At 40.7% G+C, this 18,263-nt stretch overlaps 1 protein-coding gene across 1 annotated transcript in view; it reads right to left on the bottom strand.

Annotated features, from left to right (window-relative positions):
- LOC142387977 (uncharacterized) overlaps positions 1–9,828 on the bottom strand; it is a 58,549-nt gene extending 48,721 nt beyond the window's left edge. The window contains exon 1 of the mRNA XM_075472775.1: positions 9,698–9,828. The gene's annotated coding sequence lies outside the window, so the exon portion shown is untranslated. The remainder of the gene's footprint in view (positions 1–9,697) is intronic.
- Between the last annotated feature and the right edge of the window lie 8,435 nt (positions 9,829–18,263).

The raw sequence follows: 18,263 nt of genomic DNA, 5'->3' as shown, positions 1-18,263 counted from the left end.
CTTTATTATGTAAAAGAAAACTGAGAAAACAAGAAAACTGTTGGTCCAACTGACAGTAAAAAAAAAAGTGTAATCCTGAAAACTGCTGATTGTCTTTTTGTATTGTGTAACAAAAAATACATGATAAAAAATGTATTGAGTTGAGTTGAATAGATAAATAACAGGTGGTTTCATCATACAAAATAGATTTTGGATTTAAAATTCAATTAAGTTGCTTTATTTTGGGGCTTTGGCAGGGCGGCTCATTTCTGACCCGTAGGACAAAAGGAGGAAACACAATGTTAAGACCACACAAAGGGTTAAGAATATATATAATAAAATAATACAAATAATATAATATGTTGTTGTGTTGGTGGCGGGGAAGTCTTTTTTTGTGCTTCTGCTGCTCAGCCGAGAACACAAAGCTGAAACCTGAGCTCCCAAACTCCTCGCCGCGGCCCCGTTCCTCATCGTTTCCATCAAATCATCCTCTGTGGATGGAAATGATCGAGTTAAGAACCTGGAAATGAAACACAAGGGTACGTGGATGCCTCCCAGGAAAGGCCGGCAGAAGCCTGAATGTTTTGATCTGAATCATATTCAGCAGAGGAAATTATATCAGCTCGTATCAGCTGCAAATGGCCGCCAATTATTAGCCGATAGCTCTTCCATCATGCTGCCCGACGTCTCCCTCCACATCCAGCAGGCCGTGGGCCGTTTGGCGCCGAGCCGGCGGCGTGCTGCGGTTCTACCAGACCGTGTCAGACATGACAACGGCAAAAAATGACCGAGACTGAATAAAAATCAAAGGCCTTAAACTGTTCTCTCACTCATTTACAGCTTCTTTATGGCTCATTGTTCCCAACGATGCCACATCAGGCCAGTTTAACGTCATTCCCAACATTAGAATTAAATGTATTAGTTAGACATGAAGTTACACAGACTGGAACATGTTAACTTCAGCCAAATCCAGGGAACATAAACCTCATTTCCTTTTGTCTTTTGTCCCCTCAAACTCCCCCCCCCCCCCCGGAGCCAGTCCATTGTCTTCTCCGGACAAAAGGCAGAACAAAAAGTCTTTCTGTCGTCCCGGAGCGAGACGGGGATGATGTCAACATTGGAAAGGGAGGGACAAAACGGAGAAACGAGAGTATGTGGAAGGTGTCGAGTTTACGCATCAACCACCAAATGTCTGAGAGAGGAGTCAGAAAAGCCTCAGGGGGAAGGAGACGGTCTGCATTACACCACCAGTAACGGCCATTTTGGATTCTATACCAACAAATACCTTTAAAACTCCAACAGATCCTGCTCTGAATACATACTGACTAAACTCTCTGTGAACCAGCTGCCAGTTTGGGAGGCAGAGCCTTCAGTTATCAGGCCCCTCTCTATGGAACCAGCTGCCAGTTTGGGAGGCAGAGCCTTCAGTTATCAGGCCCCTCTCTATGGAACCAGCTGCCAGTTTGGGAGGCAGAGCCTTCAGTTATCAGGCCCCTCTCTGTGGAACCAGCTGCCAGTTTGGGAGGCAGAGCCTTCAGTTATCAGGCCCCTCTCTGTGGAACCAGCTGCCAGTTTGGGAGGCAGAGCCTTCAGTTATCAGGCCCCTCTCTGTGGGACCAGCTCCCAGTTTGGGAGGCAGAGCCTTCAGTTATCAGGCCCCTCTCTTGTGGAATAAGCTGCCAGTTTGGGAGGCAGAGCCTTCAGTTATCAGGCCCCTCTCTGTGGAACCAGCTGCCAGTTTGGGAGGCAGAGCCTTCAGTTATCAGGCCCCTCTCTGTGGAACCAGCTGCCAGTTTGGGAGGCAGAGCCTTCAGTTATCAGGCCCCTCTCTGTGGAACCAGCTGCCAGTTTGGGAGGCAGAGCCTTCAGTTATCAGGCCCCTCTCTGTGGAACCAGCTGCCGGTTTGGGAGGCAGAGCCTTCAGTTATCAGGCCCCTCTCTGTGGAACCAGCTGCCAGTTTGGGAGGCAGAGCCTTCAGTTATCAGGCCCCTCTCTGTGGAACCAGCTGCCAGTTTGGGAGGCTCAGGTGAGCCTCAAACATCCCATAGTTCTGCTGGTAACACCACTGAACACTACTTTGTTATTTATGGAGCATCCACCAGTGAGCAGAAAGGTTGCACAGCTTATTCTAACCGACTCTTTTAGCATTTGGAAGCCATCGGTATGAAGACACAGAGGTATTATATTTAATAGCGTGACCTAAAAACATCTTTAGAGACGGCTAACATTTCCCCGCCTCGACTTCTACACGTATATGATGTGATTTTATAATTCTAAGCTCAGCGACGGTGTCACATTGTGTTTCAGTTTGAACGGGACGGAGATTTCCCAAAGGTGCCAGAGGAGCCTTTTTACTGCACAGATCTTAATCTTCTGACCCAAATATGCTGACGTTTTCTTCTCAGATTTGAATGTTTAAACTAACTAAGCTGGAAGTGGCGTCAAAAAGCAGCAGAGAAATATAGGAAGAGAAGGGAGAGAGCGTTTGGAGTAAAGCACAGAGGATAACCCCAGCAGAGAGGATCAGACTTCCACCTAAAGGAGCCACAAAGTTAGTCAGGATGAAGAAGAACGAGTCAAATATCCAAACATACATGAGCTTCCTCTCACTTTGCTGTCAGGATGAGTGCATCTCCAGAGTTGGAACTGCAGCCTCATCCTGGAGCCTTTCACCCACTAAAAACAGCCGTTTCCCACGCCGGCACATTCAAGCTGTCGCCTTGTGTCGCTGTAGCAGCTTCTGATTAAAGGTCTCCCACCGGTTCAAAGCAGCAGCAGGAAAGGTTTCCATCATTTTCATCCTTCCTGTTAAATTCCCTGATAACACAGTGGAGCCAAACCTAATCACCGGCCGGATAGCGCTAAGAGTCGAAGCTCATCTTAATGAATGATGCAGACTCCTAACCGGGACTCAGGTAAGAAAAAAACAAGTTTTAAAGGCTTAAAAAGATGCCGATCAAACTAAATCAGATCAGGATCCTCTTTTTTAAGCTGTCACTCTGTAAATAACTTCAGATATTTAACTGCAAGAGTGGATATTATTATTCATTTCCAAGAGTTTAAACTCACAGTCGGTGTCTGTTAACAGTTAGCTGAACCGTTACAATCGGCAACAGTTAAGCTAACTGTTAACCACAGATACTCAAACAGATGTTTAGCTAATTCCATTTGTTCATCCACACCTTTAACTTTAATCATTTTAACATACTTTATGCTGCAATTTATTTCTTTACTTTGCTATTCTTTCCAAATTCTTTAATCAAACGATGATATTTTTCTCTCTAAACTATTTGAGTTTATCATATGTTCCCCCTTAGAAGTAGAGACTTTAAGCATATATATATATATATATATATATAAAAAATAGGGCCGGGCAACGATTAAAATGTTTAATCTAATTAATCACATGATTTCCCTGATTAATCACGATTAATCGCATTTGTACGCAAAATCCAAAAATGAATCCAAAAGTAGCGTATAGCTTTTAGCATTTAGCTTTATTTTAAATGTGCTGCCATATGAATGAAAGTGCCATAACATTTGTTGTGCAAACACACTTTTAACATCAGCATCTTTCTGTAGTTTTTATGTAGAAGCCTCGCTCCACTGTCTGTTTCCTTGAATGACTTGCTGCTATCAGTTGTGTGTTTTGCCTTTAAGTGATATTTTAGACTGGAACTACTACGCTGAGAAGACAATTCAACTTGGCAGTGTTTACAGATGACTTTGGTTCTGTCGACTCCGCCGTCTGGAAGAACTTTAACATGAAAATGGCCGAGTAAAAGTTCCGTACCCTTCTCCATGTTTGGTGGATCCGCCGATTACTTTCTTTTCCTGTTCCACAGCAGACAGCAACAGACTTTTACAAAATAAAAGCCTGTGAGCAGCAGACTTTTACAAAATAAAAGCCTGTGAGCAGCAGACTTTTACAAAATAAAAGCCTGTGAGCAACAGACCTTTACAAAATAAAAGCCTGTGAGCGACAGACTTTTACAAAATAAAAGCCTGTGAGCTACAGACTTTTACAGAATAAAAGCCTGTGAGCAACAGACCTTTACAAAATAAAAGCCTGTGAGCAACAGACTTTTACAAAAATAAAAGCCTGTGAGCAACAGACCTTTACAAAATAAAAGCCTGTGAGCAACAGACTTTTACAGTCTGTTGAGCCCGGGTGCGAGCAGAATCCTGCAGGTAACAGCGGCCTTAAAGCTGGGGGAATCCAGGCTGCTTAATGGTGTAATAACATCATCTGGTGCAATGGCCATCAGAGGGGACATTACTCTGCAGTCTGCAGCCGGCTGAGAGTCGGAGCGGCACGCCGCCTCGGGGGTGCGCAGCCTCAGGACGTAATAAAGGATAATAAAGGGAACCCAATTCAAAAAAAGCCTGGCGGCCTCAGCAACTCCAACACAAGTCTTTTTGTCTAAAGTTTAAACAACAATTCAACTTTAACTTTACGTAAAACAGGAAATAAGAACAAAGAAATACTGATTTATCATAGGAAACTAATTATTATTATTATTTAAAAAAAGATTTGATGAACACAAACTTTGTGCTTTTTTTCTGTATTTCAGTTCCAACATGTTTTGCAGGAGTCGTCAGCAGTAATCCAGGTTAAGATATTTCCCTTCTGTACTTTATTACGTGTCTGTTTTAACCCGCTGCTCTAAAGCATCACAGCTTGGGACGGCGTTTGAACTCTGATCCACAGCCTGAGAGTCATGTCTCAACCTCACAAATGAGGTCCTTTTCACCCATTTAACATGATGATTTAACATGATGAATACTGTTTTTATGGGCATTTCACCAATAATTGATTCATATTTCATGTTTTACGGGCCTGGGCTGGATGTGCCTCCAACCCTTTTGCTTTTAACTCCATTTTAATCGCTTTCATTGGTGGTTTTTCACGTCTTTTCGCCTTAAATTTGGATTTTGCTCTGGGAAGCGCTTTGGGGTACGCTTTTTAAAGTTTTAAAAGTGCTTTATGAATAGAGCTGAGATGCAGGGAGTTTTGTTTCTGGATGTTTTTGCTCTTTTGTTAATGCTTCAAAGCTTTTCACCCAATGATCTCCTTTAAGGGAGATTCACCCTGCGGGGGAGGTTGGGAAAAGGTCTATTTCAAGGCAAGCCGTCATGTTTTTCTAACGTCTAAATTAGGGCTGGGCAACGATTAAAATGTTTAATCTAATTAATCACATGATTTCCCTGATTAAATCACAAAATTTGTACGCAAAATCCAAAAATTAATCCAAAAGTAGTGTATAGCTTTTAGCAGTTAGCTTTATTTTAAATGTGCTGCCATATGAATGAAAGTGCCATAACATTTGTTGTGCAAACACACTTTTACACACAACTTTAGAACTCTAAAGTTCTAACTGGGGAACATCGTTAGAACTCTAAACTTCTAACTGGGGAACATCTTTAGAACTCTAAACTACTAACTGGGGAACATCTTTAGAACTCTAAAGTTCTAACTAACTGGGGAACATCTTTAGAACTCTAAACTTCTAACTGGGGAACATCTTTAGAACTCTAAACTTCTAACTGGGGAACATCTTTAGAACTCTAAACTTCTAACTGGGGAACATCTTTAGAACTCTAAACTTCTAACTGGGGAACATCTTTAGAACTCTAAACTACTAACTGGGGAACATCTTTAGAACTCTAAACTTCTAACTGGGGAACATCTTTAGAACTCTAAACTACTAACTGGGGAACATCTTTAGAACTCTAAAGTTCTAACTGGGGAACATCGTTAGAACTCTAAACTTCTAACTGGGGAACATCTTTAGAACTCTAAACTACTAACTGGGGAACATCTTTAGAACTCTAAAGTTCTAACTAACTGGGGAACATCTTTAGAACTCTAAACTTCTAACTGGGGAACATCTTTAGAACTCTAAACTTCTAACTGGGGAACATCTTTAGAACTCTAAACTTCTAACTGGGGAACATCTTTAGAACTCTAAACTTCTAACTGGGGAACATCTTTAGAACTCTAAACTACTAACTGGGGAACATCTTTAGAACTCTAAACTTCTAACTGGGGAACATCTTTAGAACTCTAAACTACTAACTGGGGAACATCTTTAGAACTCTAAAGTTCTAACTAACTGGGGAACATCTTTAGAACTCTAAACTTCTAACTGGGGAACATCTTTAGAACTCTAAACTACTAACTGGGGAACATCTTTAGAACTCTAAACTTCTAACTGGGGAACATCTTTAGAACTCTAAACTTCTAACTGGGGAACATATTTAGAACTCTAAACTACTAACTGGGGAACATCTTTAGAACTCTAAACTTCTAACTGGGGAACATCTTTAGAACTCTAAACTTCTAACTGGGGAACATCTTTAGAACTCTAAACTACTAACTGGGGAACATCTTTAGAACTCTAAACTTCTAACTGGGGAACATCTTTAGAACTCTAAACTTCTAACTGGGGAACATCTTCAGAACTCTAAACTACTAACTGGGGAACATCTTTAGATCTCTAAACTTCTAACTGGGGAACATCTTTAGAACTCTAAACTTATAACTAACTGGGGAACATCTTTAGAACTCTAAACTACTAACTGGGGAACATCTTTAGAACTCTAAACTTCTAACTGGGGAACATCTTCAGAACTCTAAACTACTAACTGGGGAACATATTTAGATCTCTAAACTTATAACTAACTGGGGAACATCTTTAGAACTCTAAAATTCTAACTGGGGAACATCGTTAGAACTCTAAACTACTAACTGGGGAACATCTTTAGAACTCTAAACTTCTAACTGGGGAACATCTTTAGAACTCTAAACTTCTAACTGGGGAACATCTTTAGAACTCTAAACTTATAACTAACTGGGGAACATCTTTAGAACTCTAAACTTCTAATTAACTGGGGAACATCTTTAGAACTCTAAACTTCTAACTGGGGAACATCTTTAGAACTCTAAACTTCTAACTGGGGAACATCTTTAGAACTCTAAACTACTAACTGGGGAACATCTTTAGAACTCTAAACTTCTAATTAACTGGGGAACATCTTTAGAACTCTAAACTTCTAACTGGGGAACATCTTTAGAACTCTAAACTACTAACTGGGGAACAGCTTTAGAACTCTAAAGTTCTAACTGGGGAACATCTTTAGAACTCTAAATTTCTAACTGGGGAACATCTTTAGAACTCTAAACTACTAACTGGGGAACATCTTTAGAACTCTAAACTTCTAACTGGGGAACATCTTTAGAACTCTAAATTTCTAACTGGGGAACATCTTTAGAACTCTAAACTTCTAACTGGGGAACATCTTTAGAACTCTAAACTACTAACTGGGGAACATCTTTAGAACTCTAAACTTCTAACTGGGGAACATCTTTAGAACTCTAAATTTCTAACTGGGGAACAGCTTTAGAACTCTAAATTTCTAACTGGGGAACATCTTTAGAACTCTAAATTTCTAACTGGGGAACATCTTTAGAACTCTAAATTTCTAACTGGGGAACAGCTTTAGAACTCTAAATTTCTAACTGGGGAACATCTTTAGAACTCTAAACTTCTAAATGGGGAACATCTTTAGAACTCTAAACTTCTAACTGGGGAACATCTTTAGAACTCTAAACTTCTAACTGGGGAACATCTTTAGAACTCTAAACTTCTAACTGGGGAACATCTTTAGAACTCTAAACTTCTAACTGGGGAACATCTTTAGAACTCTAAACTACTAACTGGGGAACATCTTTAGAACTCTAAACTTCTAACTGGGGAACATCTTTAGAACTCTAAACTTCTAACTGGGGAACATCTTTAGAACTCTAAACTTCTAACTGGGGAACATCTTTAGAACTAAACTTCTAACTGGGGAACATCTTTAGAACTCTAAAATTCTAACTGGGGAACATCTTTAGAACTCTAAACTACTAACTGGGGAACATCTTTAGAACTCTAAACTACTAACTGGGGAACATCTTTAGAACTCTAAACTACTAACTGGGGAACATCTTTAGAACTCTAAACTTCTAACTGGGGAACATCTTTAGAACTCTAAACTTCTAACTGGGGAACATCTTTAGAACTCTAAACTACTAACTGGGGAACATATTTAGAACTCTAAACTTCTAACTGGGGAACATCGTTAGAACTCTAAATTTCTAACTGGGGAACATCTTTAGAACTCTAAACTACTAACTGGGGAACATCTTTAGAACTCTAAAATTCTAACTGGGGAACATCTTTAGAACTCTAAACTACTAACTGGGGAACATCTTTAGAACTCTAAACTTCTAACTGGGGAACATCTTTAGAACTCTAAACTTCTAACTGGGGAACATCTTTAGAACTCTAAACTTCTAACTGGGGAACATCTTTAGAACTCTAAACTTCTAACTGGGGAACATCTTTAGAACTCTAAACTTCTAACTGGGGAACATCTTTAGATCTCTAAACTTCTAACTGGGGAACATCTTTAGAACTCTAAACTTCTAACTGGGGAACTTGTTGCTGAGCAGAACTCATCATTTTCAAAGTAATGAGTTTATTGATCTCTTCACAGTCAGCTGCAGACCAGCACGAGTGATTTCTGTCAGTGCAACCATGGCAACAGCAGGACATTTGTGCTTTCTCACACGCGCGCGCGCACACACACACACACACAAAACAAACAAACGCATCTTTTAAACTGGTATCCTGCAGGCACCCGGACACTGATACACCTGTTTCAATGGCTCCGTCTGCTTTCTGTGCACGCTCACACAACCTGGCCCGCGCGCACGTACACGCGCACACACACGCGCGCGCTCAGAGACAGAAACCGGTTCCCTCACTGCAGAGGCTGAGTTACCACCCTCACGGGTACAGTTTCCGGAAACAGCACGTGCTGAAAAGAACAACAACAGCAAACAGTTTCGGTCATGTGACCATCAGACTCTAAACATTCCCTGTGATGCTTCTATTATATTTTTTTTTCTTATGTATTTTCTTTCTTGTGTATTTGCCTGCCTAGGGACTACGGATGAAAACTAGCTTTGTAGCTATAATCCGGCATATTTACATTTATTTTTATACTGATGTTCATTGTCCTTATTCAAATAAAGAAATATAAAAAAATAAAAAAACACCATACATTTGTTTATCTGATTGAATTAACAGATGCGAGTTTCAACAGGTCCAAAATTGTCTCTAAAATTAAAATAATCAAATTTCGTAGTTTTAGGTTCATTCTTATATTATTCCATCTTTGCTTTACTGAGTAAAGATATGCATAGAAAATGTCTCCATCCGTCTTACTATAAAAGTGTGAGTCACGGCTCTTACTTTGGAATATTTGTACAATAATATAATAATAATTCAATTCAATTAATTTTTATTAGCGCCAAATACAACAAATGTCATCTCAAGGCACTTAGATAATAAAGTCCAATTCAAGCCAATTGAAATAAGTGAAAGAGATGCTTTAATTTGTACAATTATCGGATTATCACAAGTTTTTTATTCATCTACATGAAGAAATGAGGAAAAAAAAGATGAACTAATGGAGCACCATTGTCAGCTGAATATTATCGCTGGAACTTTATTGGATAAATGTAATAGTGCACACCTGAGCCGGTTAACGCGCCCTGCAGCAGACAGGGACGCACTTCTGAGCATAACACCGGGGAACAGGCTGGGGCTGAGTCCGAGCTGCGGGAAGCGGAAGCGGCTTCGTGGACTTTAATGAGTGCCTCACCTGCGGCTGGAGGAGCTCAGTCCGGGGAAACGTCTGGATACCAGAACAGGTAAGAAAATCCAAAGCAAAACCAACTCCGGTGTGTGAGTTTGGGCTTGAAACGGTGTGATCCTCAGGAGGAAATCATCTTCTCTCAGCGGCAGGAAGAAAATCTGCAGGTAGATCACAGGCCACGCCCCCTGGCCCCGCCCTCCTGCTGCGCGCACACACCTGCAGCGGCTCACCTGCAGAGCGGCTCTTTTTACTTCGTCCCGTTTCTGCACACACACCTCCTGTAATGCGTCCTTTTTCACCCTCCTGCACAGATTCCAGCTGCCTTCACACCTGAGATGCAGTTTGTTTCACCTTCCTGTTCACCCCACAGGTGTGCAGCCTCTGAACGGCCCCTGAGCCACAGGTGTGGGCGGAGGGTGCAGAGAAGGAGTCCTGCCTTTGGAATGGGACGCAGCCTTCCTGGCCTGTTTATTTTCCCCTGAAACCGTAAACGCATAAAAATGCCCCATCAGTCTGAAAGTTGTGAATGTTTAATGACCAAGCGAACTCTGATAACTCCCACACAGGGACTGAAAGTCCTTTATGTTGCATGTTAATGATTTGTGAGCAAATACAATCATGAAAGGCATTTAGCTTAATATTTGCCCGACTTTGTAAGCTAAATATCCAATCCAATTTGATTTATAAAGCACTTTACAACAACCTCAGTGGACCAAAGTGCTGTACAGAAAAATAAAAACAAAAAAATAAAATACAAGAATAAATTTAAAAAAAATACAATGGCTATATCTTTTAAAACAATAATAATACTAAAAATGTTTAAAAAAAATGTAATTTAATAGAAAAAAACTTGACTTAAAGGTGACCAAACTAAAAATAATAAATATAACTCAAATGGTCACTTGACGCACTGTGGGTTACGCAGTACAATAAGGTCCAAAACGTCAAAAAATTTAGTTCATCATGGATTTATTCCAAGTTTGCCGGCAAAACCAAACATGGCGAGCTTCCCAGGATGTGTGAAACGCCCATTTCCCAAACAAAAAATGTTAATTAAATTAATTACTAAACCAATTTATCCTAAACAACTAAAATTAAACAAAAAATACTAATTATCAACCAAAAAAATAAGCAAATAATATAAAATAAATCTAGATTCAAGATAGTTTTATTTGTCACACACACAATCATACACAGTGTGCAGGGAAATCCTTCCTTGTCCTGCTACCAATAAAAATATAATTAAAATTAAATATGAAATATGAATAAAAATGAGTAAAAAATATAAAATAAGAATAAAAGAAAATGTATCTGAAATATACAGTATTAAGACTTAATTAATACTGTATTAATTTGGATATTAAACTTAATTCTAAGACTTTGTTTTTGCTCATGTGACCTAAAATCCTTCATCACTGCTCACAGAGGTTTTACGGAGGATTTGTTTGCCTTCCAGCATTCTTCATATCTGAAGCAACTTGTTCTCTTTACAGAATGAAGCCTGAATGTGCTGCAGAGGCGTCTCATTCACAGAACTAATCCCTCGTTCATCGGCTTCCCTCTCAGCACACTTTTTGTCTTTTCATGTGACCTGAAGCTGCTTCCATCGTTGACTTTGCTCACAGAACAAGTCAGACTTGAAAACCAGAAATACAGAGTTCAACTCATCAGTCTAAAGCTTGTATTCTAGTTTCTTCCTCATCCATGAACAACTTCTTGTGGCTTTCTTTAGGATTTCACAATATGGTCTCCTCTGGGGCCACAGATAGCACTCAGTGGGTGGAGCTGCAGAACAACTGTTTAAGTCATTATTCTTTCAGATGTCACTGATAGGAGCTCGATTTATGATGAATAAATGAACTTCAGGGGATCCAGAGTCCATTTATTGGTCTGGAGATGGTCTGAGAACCCAGCCTGACATGTAAAGGTGTGCAACAGGCTGCTTTAGGACTGTTTGAAGTGTAATTATTTCCTTGTTTCCTTCCCTTCTTCCCTCCTTTGGAATGTGTCTCAGCTGTGAAACGGATGCATATTCAGACAGAAATGAAGATCTCTGGGTTCCTCCTGTCTACATTAATCCCAGATTCAGATTCCATGCTGCTTTGCAGGCTTTTATATTGAGACGTCAGACTGTTTATTTCATGCATGATGGCCTTTTAATCCACTGGGTGTTTTTTAAGGCAAACAAAAAGAGAACCGTAAAAACCTTTGGGGCTGACAGTAGAAGTTTGAGTCGACTTTATTCCGGAGGGAGCACGTTACCTTCCCATCCAGCACACACTCTGACCTCCTCACCTTTCCGCCTCGGCGCCCAAACCGCCTTTTGTTTCTTCTGACAGACCAATGACAGAAGCCATTGTCAGGCTGTCAGCCAATCAACCAATCACCTCTCCTATTGTGACACAAACCAGCCAATCGGAGCGCCGTATCTCCCCCCCCCCAAACACACCAGTGGGACATACACTCTCTGCAGAACTGAACTCACTCTTTCCTTTGTGCAAACGTGCACTCTGAGCTGCTCGACGTGCGTGTTTGTGGTCGACATTTACGGTTACATCAGCTCCAACCTTTTAAACACTTTTATCTGACACGCTAACAGGAGAGAAATGACAAAACAAGGGCCAAGTGTGGCCTTTCTGTTGTTTATATCTGACATTTTCACCCAGCAGACGTGGTGCAGGGATTAAAAACGGCTGTTCAGCCACACCTGTGGGGTCATGTTGACCCAACTAACAGCAAACTCCGGTCTGGATCGATGTAAAACCTCTTCTAGAGAGTGTTTAACACGACAAAGCAGCCGTGGAAACTCTGGACACCAGAGAAGTAGCAGAAGAAACAGGAATTGGTTCAGTTACTCTGGGAGCTCAGATTCAGCCTGAGACCAACCGGTTTCCATTCCCCGGCTGTCGGATGCTGCGGTTTTATCAGAGCTGATCCCAACTCTGTGATAGGTGTAAGCTGTTTGTTGGAATCTGAGTCTCGATGCGCTATCTTCTGTCTTATTATTGATCCAAAATGGTCCGGCTTTCATTCATTCGCAAAGCAAACCTGATGTGATCTTTTAAAAAAATGCAAAAAGTAAATGTGGTTGGAAGTGATTAAGTTCTGCTGTTTGGAGTCACCACAGGGGGGCAGTATAGGCTGTGTTGCTCATGGTTGTAATTCAGTAGAGGAAGTAGTTGTTTCACTTGAAGGATGGAAAAAAAACAACAAGTGTGGTGGACATCCACAAGAGGGAAAAGGAGATGAATTACTTTAATCTCTGGGAATATCTCGGATAATTATTGTTTTCATATCTGGAAAAAACGTTTTGGGTCATGTGCTCATCTTAAAGACTCAGGAAGCTTTGCAGAGCAGCTGCGTTTTATACCCCGTAAATGAGAACAGGGTGGAAAGAGCAATAACTTCAGGTCTAACTTACTTTCTTCTAAATTAAACCACCATCATCATAAATTATTTAGCACCAACTAAATGGAGGTTAGCGTCCGTCCTGTTCAGCTTTAAGCTAAAGCTGCTGGTTCCCACATGACCTGAAAGTAAAGCAAAGTGTGTGTTATTCACACTGGGCAGTCACAGAAAGCTGGATTCCCATTGATAAAACACTGGGGCCAATCTGGGGCACTTGCTTCCATGTCATTCAGAGCCAAATAGGGCAGATAAAACATGCCGTACTTTGAAATGACAACATAACTGATCAGCTGAGTGTGCTCTGAAAAAACAGATGTGTCTTTTTTAGGGCTGGGCGAGTTAACTCGTTATTATCGCGTTAACTTGTTAATTATTTAACGCCGATAAATATTTTATGGCGCATTAACGCAGGTTTTATTATTGTAAAAGTCTGAATGCATCACATTCACACAGTTACAGCAAACACCACGAAGCATGGAGTAATAAAATAAAGATAAACTAGCAGCTAACATCACCGCTACAGGTGTGAAGCTAACGGAGCTAACGGAGCTAACCGGCGCTACTTCCTGTTTTACTTGTTTCAACATTAAAGCACGTATTTCAAAATAAATTTTTAAAAAAACTCCTGCATTTACAGCCAAGTTGAATTGTCTTCTCAGCGTAGTAGTTCCAGTCTAAAATATCACTTAAAGGCAAAACACACAACTGATAGCAGCAAGTCATTCAAGGAAACAGACAGTGGAGCGAGGCTTCTACATAAAAACTACAGAAAGATGCTGATGTTAAAAATGTGTTTGCACAACAAATGTTATGGCACTTTCATTCATATGGCAGCACATTTAAAATAAAGCTAAATGCTAAAAGCTATACGCTACTTTTGGATTCATTTTTGGATTCTGCGTACAAATGCGATTAATTGTGATTAATCAGGGAAATCATGTGATTAATTAGATTAAACATTTTAATCGTTGCCCAGCCCTAATTTTTATTTATTTATTGTGATTTTCCAAGTTAAACCCAGGAAGAGACAATATTTCTAAGTATTACAAATGGACGATGAATTCTGCACATAGAATCTTTCTTTTCAAGGCTTTTGGGTCATTATGTGACAGACCGGACAGGGCGAGTAACAACAAAGGGTTCTACGCCTGGACATGAACTTCAGCCTCTGCGATAACCTGCTATAAGCTATAAAATGCCCCGACACTGAAACCGGACCCCATGTTTTTCTATGAAGTGAAACCAGAAAGAATCTGCTGTGGGTCCATTTGAGGCATCGGCAGGAATTCACAGCTCCGTAAAATCGCTGGAGAAAGAAGAAATTTGTTTCCAAATATGGAGAGTTAACAGAAACTGTGCAACAGCTGATTTCATGGCATTCCTGATGTGGTCTGATTCTACTTTCAGGATGACCTCAGAACGGCTCAGAGGCGCCCATAGATGCTTTACAGAACAACTCAACTCAACTTTATGAATAAAGCCCTTTAAAACAAAGTGCTGTACATGAATAACAACACGAAACATAAGGCATAAAACATAAGAACAATGTAAAAACAATAATAAACAATAACAATATTAAAACAATAACAGAAACAGAGTCTCATTCTGGGTTAAAAGCAGTTAAAAGGAATAAAAATGGATTTTAAGACAAGTTTTAATGGGCAGTGAAGGGGCTTAAAGATTTAAAAACAAATAAAAGAATCTTAAAATGGACTCTAAAGTGCACAGGAAGGCAGTGGAGGGAGGCTAAAATAAAACGCCTTTTGGCCACCTGTAGCTGCAGCTTTCAGAACCTGGAAATTCACATTGAAAGCTTTGTCCAAAGTACTAAAGAATCAGGCTTTTTTTTTGCTCTTTAGCTCCCCCTATATGTGGTGGGATGTACACTCAGGGCGGGAAGCCAAAGCTGTGAGCTGCTGTATCTCAGCCACCGGCTGCTCCACAGCAGCTTCAGAACCGGTAAACGTTTCACCTCAAAACCAGTCCGAAGAACATGGTTTACGGTTTTAAGGCTCACAAACTTGCTTTTACTCCTTCTTGATTTCCTTCAAAGACTACAAAGCAGCTCTCAGTCAGTCTGTCAGTGATCAGCCAGCTTCTGTGAACAGCTCTGACCAGTTTCAGGGTTTATTCTGAACTTTTATTCCCTTGTTAGTCCCAGTTTATGTTGCTTTATGTCTTTTTATGTCCTTGATCATCCTCCCTTGTACATATACTCCCTGGTTTTCTCTATCTTGTGTCTAATTGTCTCAGAATTTACAGTCTATGGCTGTGCTGAAAACCGCAAACTACTCCTAATACTCCTACTAACTTTTTGAGTTAGTACCTTCACCATTTCCAGCTGCCTAAGATAAAAAAAAAGCTGGACTTCACTACTGCACACATTTGCCAGTCCAATTTAAAAATCACTGTCCATCTTAAAACCCATGTTTGTGCACTGGAAAAAATGCCCCTCCAAAAATAAGTAAGAAAAACAACAAATAAAAGACGTTTTTTGCTTGAAATAAGCAAAAAAATCTGCCAATGGAACTAGTGAAAATCGACTTGTCCAGATTTCTTGAAATAAAATGTGATATTTAGGACTTTTGAGATAAAAGTGATCTTGAAATTAGCTTAAAAACCTCTTCAAATGGAAAAAAAAAGCTTGTTTCATATGATATGTGACTCAAAACAATTTGTTTTCAAGACGTTTTCACTTAACAAGATATTCCAGATGTATTGTCTTCAAACAAGTCCCTATATCTGGCTGAAATGGTGCTTGTTAGGCAGTTGTGTCTTATATTAAGTGTAATGGGATACTCAATGAGACAAATATACTTGGTAAGACTTTGATTTTTTCCAGTGTGGCTGTTGGCTTCCTGTATTGCACAAAGGGGCCCAAGTCAACAGGAGGGGGTTCACAGGAGCCCCTGGGACCAAACACCATCACTTCTGTCTTATTCTGGTTGAATTTTAAAAAGTTTAAGGACAGGAGGAACCTGGCAGTAGATCTGAGGACAGTTTGAGCTGCTAACAGGGTTAAAGGAGTCTTTTTCTTCCACCTGACCAGCGAAGTTCATCTCTGAGCTGTGTGGAAAACCTTTCATTCTTCAGCAGTAGAGACGGGATCTGTAAAGGAACGATCTGTCTGAGAGAAATCCTGCAGAGTCGCGTCAAATCAAGCGTGCCTGCATAGAAAATCGCATTTTCCAGAGGAAGATTGCGTCGCGCCTCAGGTGTGGAACAGCCCGGCAGGACGGCTGCCTGGTGCATGAAGGTCAGACACTCGTCTGATGACTGTCTGGAGACAGCAGAGAGGGAGTTTGTGTGTTTGTGTGTCAGACAAAGAGCCGAACGTCTGTTTTTTAAAGAGTTTTAATGTTAGAAAAAGAAAAGGAAGAAAGATTCAATGTGTCAGAGCGCCCCTGAGAGAGAGAAGACAGGGGAATAAGTGATAAGTCGATGAAAAGATAAAGCAGACACAGAGGGAGGAGTGAGGAGACAGACAGACATTACATAATGCTTTTAGCAGCCGTCTGCCTGCAGCGCCTCCTGCTGGACACACCGGGACCTGCAGCCGGGAGGATTCACACGTTATGTAAGCGGGCATGAAACAACCATCAGTGGGAAGAGGGGGGGGTCTTATTAAAGAAGCATCAATTATATCAGTTCAAAAAGGAGGAGGGTCTCATTAAAGAAGATTCAAGATTCAAAGGTTTATTATCGTGCAGTTAGAAACGTGTTTCCCTGTACAATGAAATGCTTTGTTGCCCGCACTGGATGTCCAAATATAGTAAAAGATAAGATAAAATAAGCATGCAACAACAATGAATATATAAATAAAAATATAGAAATCTAGCTTGTGTACATAAATGTGCAGTAGTCAGCAGTAAGGTGGTTGTGATTGTACATTCAGGTAGTCACGGTGGGTAACCGAAGCATAAATCATATCAGTTCAAAAAGGAGGGGGGTCTTATTAAAGAAGCATAAATCATATCAGTTCAAAGGAAATTTTGCATGATTGAGGTGGGAAAAATCCAGGATTCTGCCCTCAGAGCTCTGACAAGTCTTCCTTCCAGCGTTGGTTCATGTCTCCATCCTGTCAGAAACAGAATAAAACCCAGTTCTTTCATTCGTCTCATCAGCCTGCTGTGGAACCCGGAGTATTTCCTTTTAACATCGAAGAACACTGAACACAAACTTGTTCCTGTCTGAGTCGAAGCTCTGAAGTCTGCTGGAGTCTCCCTGAAACAACAGATTTAAGCTCTTCGAAGGCTCGGGGGCTGTTGTGAGCTTCCACTTCTCGTCCCGCCTAAAGAACAGAGACTTTTTCAGAAACTGGAGCTCATTTCACGCCAACATTTCTGCCTTTTCACACCTTTCTTTCCACTGAAATGTTCTTCTCGCTGTGTGTTACAGGTGGAAATCAGCTGGTTCCAGACTTTTCTCCTCAGCTCCTGGATGCAAGTCCACAGAAATATCTGACATCGTTACAAAAGGAGTAAAAGTTGGAAAAATATGATAGTTTCAGTTAACTTCTGATGAATTAAAGTCCAAAAACTTAAGATTTGCTCCAACTTCCCTGAGAAATGTTTCATTGTGTTGATAAAGCAGCAGAATTACTCGTCTTTCCAGACAGATTTGTTGTTACCTATTAGCTAAATGTGTAATTTCTAGAAGAACGTGAGCTCATCGCATTCATCCTTTAACTTGAACTGAATTCTCCTGCATCCCAAACGGGATCCAGAACACAATCTGAGACCAAACCGTGGCTGTAAACACACACAGAAACTGAACTCTTTGTGTAATTATAGTGGAAATCTGTTGGACTCCACTGAGCCTCACCATTCGTCCAGAAACCGAACTCCTCCTAAAGTCTGAAAGAAGAACGGATTAGTCCTCGTCCTCCTCGCTCAGATCCAGATCTGCTGAAGGAACCGGACTTCCGTCTTTTAGCTGAACAACTTTTATCAGTAAATAACCAGTGTTCCTCCCTCTCTTCCTGTCTGGTTGCAGGATTCAGGTCACCGTTGGGTTAAAGCCAAAAACATCAGACGGACTCAGACAGTTTTGTAATAATCACAGAAATGAAATCCAGACAGTTCATCCTGATCGTGATCCTGGTTTTCCCTCATTTTTCCAGGTGTTTCTCTGGCCGTGGCTCCACCTGCATCCTCCTGCTCAA

The sequence above is a fragment of the Odontesthes bonariensis genome, chromosome 9 (genome assembly GCF_027942865.1).
Source record: "Odontesthes bonariensis isolate fOdoBon6 chromosome 9, fOdoBon6.hap1, whole genome shotgun sequence".
Taxonomy (NCBI): domain Eukaryota; kingdom Metazoa; phylum Chordata; class Actinopteri; order Atheriniformes; family Atherinopsidae; genus Odontesthes; species Odontesthes bonariensis.
Note: the sequence above shows the minus strand (reverse complement) of the source record. Positions and strands in the feature narration are given on the sequence as shown.